The following is a 6099-nucleotide window of genomic DNA, read 5'->3' on the forward strand; positions in this document are numbered from 1 at the left end:
TGTGTGTGTGTGTGTGTGTGTGTGTGTGTGTGTGTGTGTGTGTGTGTGTATACACACATATATATATATATATCACTGTCAAATCTTTGGGGCACCGCATTCTGAACTGTATGCTCTATATATTTGGTCTCTGTATTGTTCATGGGTTAAGTTTTCGTGTTGGGTTTCCCCTCAAGAAAGAGTATCTCTTAAGATGGTGAATCAAATTAAGAGTACCACTTTTTGAATAAAGTACTGAATAGCTCCAAGACGCACAGTCTAGATTTGTAGTGTGATTGAATAATTACATTTTCTCATATTGGGAGATTTATATAAAGCATACAGGCAGGTGTATAAATGAGTGTGTGTGTATCCCGCAGACATAATCTCAATATATATCTATTCTCACGGGTTAGTAAATGAGAAACTTGTGGATGAAGGGTTTCAATTTGGTGCCTCAAGTGTTTGGTCTTTAGTGAAGGTACAGAATCCTTTCTTTCCCGATAAGATATCTGGAAATAGAGCAGGTGAGAAGAATGGTTCTTGTGGATCTCGTGTCGTAATAACTGGAAGTTAGTGAATAAAGACCGAAATCGGGTTCTTTCACATAAGATTCTTCATTTTTTTTTCTTTTTAGAGGGGCATATTGGAAATATAGGAGATATATTGGAAATATAATACTTTGATTATTAGGTCAACTCTAATTTTTATCAGATAATTCAGACGTAATCATCTCATTGTTTTTCTTCTATGTGTTGATGTGTGGTTTTTATTTCTTTGTGGTCATATAGACTCCCCAACCATCTCGTTTCGAATGTAGAGATAGGTTACGGAAGTAGGACAAATTAAATACATAAGTGCTACTGCATTATATTATCTTCTTTTTCCAATGAAGAATTTCATCCAAGATTTATTGCGATGTGAAGAACATCTAAAAACCATGATAGAATAATGTCCAAGACCTAAGATTTTTTTTTTTTTTTTTTTTTTTTTTTTCCAACCACGTTACGCTTATGTGTTAAACACTCGTCTGCTTTTGTTGAGAATTTCTTTAGGTTCTTTCATTTAGATGTAGGAATGGTTGAATGTTTACAGATTATGAGGTCCCACTGCGTAGCATTTTGGGAAAATGTTTTTACCTAACCAATTCCATCATGTAAGTGAAATTGTGTACGTTGAAACTGGAGCCCTGCCAGATGGTCTGTACTTGTAACGTAAAGATCTAGCCTTATTGCATAATTGTGTCCTGCTGATTGGACTTGAGAATTATGTTTTAAGGGTACACATCTGGAATACTCGGCCATTTACACGCTTTTTTTTGTCTTCTAGTCAGGAGAGAATGCAGTGCTTATGACTCATTACAGAGACTCCAAGACTGTTGAGACGGGGGAGAGTAAATCAGGTATTCTCAAACTGGAAACCTGGTTTGCATGATTGCATCAGTGGACTATTCTAAAGGCACTGAAAGTACCAGGTGGTGGTGTTAAACCAGGCTATGGATTAAAGTTATTGCTAAAGTAGATCCTAGCAGAATTTGAACTTCAAAGATCCAGAAAAATTACTGCAAGGTATCTGGTTTGACTTTCATTCAGTTCTACTAATGTAGAGAATCAAAACAAATATCACAAAACATTCTGTCTGATGCTTGACTAATTCTGCCATTTCATCACCTTTTAATTAGTGAATAGTTTAGTTGATTGCTTGGAAATAATGCAGAATTTTGATGGCTATTAGAACTCTGTTCTTGACTTCCTTTTAGCACCACAACTTATTTTTCTAAACTTAAAAAAAAAATAAAGAAAAAAAGGTGCAAAGCCACAGTGTTTGATTTGGGGGGGGGGGAGCAGGAAGCTAAAAAAAATTTTCTAAAAAAGAAAAAAAATAATGAACATAGATGAATTAATTTTATTATGATATTGGTTCATCTACATTACTCTGTAAGGAGCATAGGGCTGGATTCTCTGCTGTATACATTCCTCCATGGATGGGATGCTGGTCTTTTGCAGGATTACTCATGTTTACCAGCTGAGTGGACTGAAGCAAATGTAAAATGAAATGTTTTTCTCAAGAACTCAACACATTGTCTTGTGTAGGAATTGAAACCACAATAACCACTAAGCCATGTGCCTCCACATAGTTTTAATATTAGTTTTATTTAATTTTAATGTCTTGAAACACAGCATTACTTGATTATTTCATGAAGTATTGTATGCTTTTATTTAAATTTTTAAAAAAATAGTTCAAGAAAATTAGAGTTGTAAAAATTATTTAGGGAATTTGTAAATTTAGATAAACTTTTTCACTGTGGAGGAGTCTAAGATACTCATGTTTCTTTCCTGCCCTCTCAAATAAAAGGTCAGTTTCAAAACCTCACCATTTTCTTCTCTTTATGATAAGAGCTTATCAAATTTTCGAACTTCAGTAACTAAAGTCTGTAAAGTTGTTCTGCATCCGAAAAAAGAAAACCGTTGCCTATAAAGGAAGATAACTTTGGTAACAACAAGGTAATAGCTTTCATATAAGAACTAATAGATTCATTATTGGTGACATTAAGATGGTATTTCATTCATTCAATAATTAGTCACAAAGTAGCTAACTGACAGTCATTGGTTAATTAGATTGATATTGTTAATGAAGAAATTGAAAACTGGGTGTAATTGGAAAAGAAAAGAAAGGTTTGGGAGATCTAGACAAGTGACTGAAGGATTATTTTAATGGAAACACACAGAGGCAGAGGTGATCATCACTAGTTGATGTTCTTGAATATCTATGCAGTGGTAGCAAAGGAAGTATGGTGGCAAAAGAGACCAATAGAATAAGTAAGATGCTTTATAAGTACCAAAGTCGATTTGTTTGATGAAACCTTTGAAACATTGCTGCAGTTCAATAACTAAAACAAGTAAAAGATAAAACATAGGCAAAGCCAATCATGGCAGCTTGGGGAAACAGTAATTAAAATAATAGGGATGTTGTTATATGTCATTCATCTCTGATGAAATGAAGTATCATTAAATTTATCACTATCCAGATTTTGGTATATCCGAGACATTATCCAAGATGACATTTTTGATACTTAGTATGGTAGATTGTAATGTAAAGATTAGTTGGTGAGTGTTTATAGTTGGTTGAGCCATTAAGAAAAGCCTTTCTCATTGGCTTGTTAACTCTTTGCTTGACCAAAGCATTTTCATAAGTTTGTTCTAAACATCCACACACATTTTCAGACTTTTGGTTAGTCCTTCTTTAGAGCAATATAAATTGTTCCTTTCAAAGGTCCCAAGTTATTTTGGTGGTAGAAAAAAATTGGTAATGTGCATCATATATGATGAATGGATGCTGGGGAAATATGACCTGTGTATAATATTTGATATTGGCACTCTGTTGGTTACGATAACAAATATTCCAGTTGTTCCATTCAGTGAAACGGCCTGCTCGTGAAATTAATGTGCAAGTGTCTGAGCACTCCACAGACATGTGTACCCTTAACATAGTTCTCGGGGAGATTCAGCATGACACACAGAATGTGATAAGGCTGGCCCTTTTGAATTACAACTACAGCTTATTTTTAGCAGCTGAGTGGACTGCAGTAATGTGAAATAAAGTGTCTTGCTCAAAGACATAATACGTTGCCTGGAATTGAATTCACAACCTTGCAATCATGAGCCAAATACTCTAACCACTTAGTCATGCAATATGTGATACACAGGACAAGCAAAGAGTTAAAGCCCATGAAGATTCTATCAAACTCTACAATAATAAAAACAATGATGTTGAGGTTGTTTATGTTTGATATGGATATGTCTTGTTGAATATGGATGTTAATAAAATTATGAATTGTGGTAGTTTCATTGAAAGCTTAGTCACTGTAACTTGATGACACTATTGTTGTTGGTGTGTGTTGTAAGGATACATTTCCATTAAATTGAAACCTAGATTGTTATATTAACCCCATTGTTATTGACAAATATTGAGAAAGGAAATAGTGTGTGTGTGTGTGTGTGTGTGTGTGCGTGTGCGCGTGCGTGCGCGTGCGTGCGTGTGTGTGTTTTTTAAGGAGCTATTATGGAAATGGGATGGAGAACAATTTTTTTTCAATCCCAACTCTGGTTATTTTGTAAGGAAATCTCTAAATAGGATTATAATAGTAATCCTATTTAGTCATTTCCTTAACACTACTTCAACAACTATGGTTAGGTCTTTAAAAATTGAATCATTTTGGAGTTATTTTCTGTTCTTTCCAAAAATAATTAAAATATTAATCAATGGGCTGTTGTCCTCCATTCATTGCATTAGTTTTCCAATTAAAATTTGACAATCTACATAAATATAGGCTCCCTTACTTAACCAAACATTTGTGATAAGAGAAGTTGGTGAAGGAACTATATTCTAATGGAGACCATTAATCTTTTTGTAACCCTATTTATACTGAAATATACTACTTTTATTTCAATTAATTTTGAAAATAATTAAGAATTTAGTAAAATAACTGATTATTAAACTGGCTTTTTTTAAATATTAATTTAATGTGTAATTTTGATGGAAGGTTTTAATTTAGAAAAGTTTAACCCTTTTGTTAACATGGTTCTTTTGAAAAACACTGGTTTCTATTTAATTAATTTCAAAAATAATTGAAAATTTAGTAAAATAATTTGTCATTCATAAGCTGGTGTTTGGGACATTAACTAACAGGCAATTTCAAAGTAAGGTTTTAATTTAGATCACTTTAACCTTTTAGCATTTAAACTAGTCACATAAGGCCCACATATTCTTGTTTTATGTTCAAACCAGGAGCATCTGGCCTCTCACATCTACTCTACAATGTCATTCTAAAAATAAACAATCATATTATTCAAAATCTTGACGCTACAAGATAATACAGGATTAATTCAAAATAATGTGTATTGTGGGTGTGTGTTGTGTTCTTGAGCAAGACACTTTATTCACATTGCTTCAGTTCCCTCAGCTGTGGAAATGAGTTGACATCACTGGTGTCAAGCTGTATTAGCCAGGGCCTTTCCCTTGGATAACATCAGTGGTGTAGTAAGGGGAGATTGGTATGCATGGGTGATTGCTGGTCTTCCACAAACAACCTTGCCTGGACTTGTGTCTTGGAAGAGGAACTTTCTTGGTGCAATCCCATGGTCATTCCTGACCAAAGGGGGTCTTTGTCCTTATATTTGATAAAGTAATCTGAATGCTAAAGGGTTAAAATATGAAGTTTGTATCATAGAATCGGGTCTTGTCTAAGACAAGTTGATATCAAAAGAGCTAAGATGAACATGATGTAAAAATTTGAAGGCTAAATCATATCGCTAGGATATTTCTGTTGAAATACATTGCTTTTGTTTCAATTAATTTTGAAAATAAATTAAGATGTTGGTAAGATAACTTTGGCATTATTAAGCTGGTGTTTGGAACAAAAACGAATGTGGAATTTTCATGTTAAGTTTTAATTTAGATTACTTTTAAACTGGCTCTATCCAGCCAAAATATTCTACCTATTCTAGGTTCAAACTGGCCAGATCTTGCCTCTCACACCTACCCTACAATGTCATTCTAAAAATAAAGTGACATCATTGAAATCATAAGCTACAATTTAATGCATGAGTAATTCCAAGCAATGTAAATAAGTATTACATTTGACAAAATAATCTGAATGCTAAAGGTTTAAAACGGGAAAATTGTATCCTAAAATCAGGGATGGTCTTGAGTGAGTTAAATAGTTATATTGTTTATCCATTCTGCATCTGTTTTTCTATGCTGGCTATATATATATATGGGAGAATATACGAAAAAACAACAACAGACGAGGACAGGTGGTGTAAGTAACAAAAGGATGTATTTAGTATGACGCTCGGGAATACGGAAAGTCTTTGACGTTTCGAGCTACGCTCTTCAACAGAAAGAATACGGAGACAGGGAGAAAAACACGGAGAAGAAAAATTGAATAGTGTCCAGTCAACTGTCAATCATAATAATGGCTGACCGGAATGGGTATGGGGGGAGAAAGAGAGTGAGAGAGGGAAAAAGGGTATGGGGGGGGAGAGAGGAGAAGAGAGTGAGAGTGAGAGTAAGGGTAAGAGTGTAGAGAGTGAGAGAGGGGGGAGTACGAGAGAAGAG

The 6099-nt window shown here is 34.2% G+C and overlaps 1 protein-coding gene and 1 long non-coding RNA gene across 4 annotated transcripts in view; one reads left to right on the top strand and one right to left on the bottom strand.

Annotated features, from left to right (window-relative positions):
- LOC106877203 (carboxylic ester hydrolase LipN) overlaps positions 1-6099 on the top strand; it is a 99651-nt gene that overhangs the window by 2608 nt on the left and 90944 nt on the right. The window lies entirely within an intron of this gene.
- LOC128249602 (uncharacterized) overlaps positions 1904-6099 on the bottom strand; it is a 21935-nt gene continuing 17739 nt past the window's right edge. For 2 of the 3 annotated variants that reach the window (XR_008265708.1, XR_008265706.1), the window contains exon 4: positions 2243-2451. This is a non-coding gene — a long non-coding RNA (uncharacterized LOC128249602). Of the gene's footprint in view, positions 2014-2242; positions 2452-6099 lie in introns of those variants that run through there. The other variant, XR_008265707.1, reaches the window with a different exon arrangement.

Source organism: Octopus bimaculoides, chromosome 16 (genome assembly GCF_001194135.2).
Source record: "Octopus bimaculoides isolate UCB-OBI-ISO-001 chromosome 16, ASM119413v2, whole genome shotgun sequence".
NCBI lineage: Eukaryota > Metazoa > Mollusca > Cephalopoda > Octopoda > Octopodidae > Octopus > Octopus bimaculoides.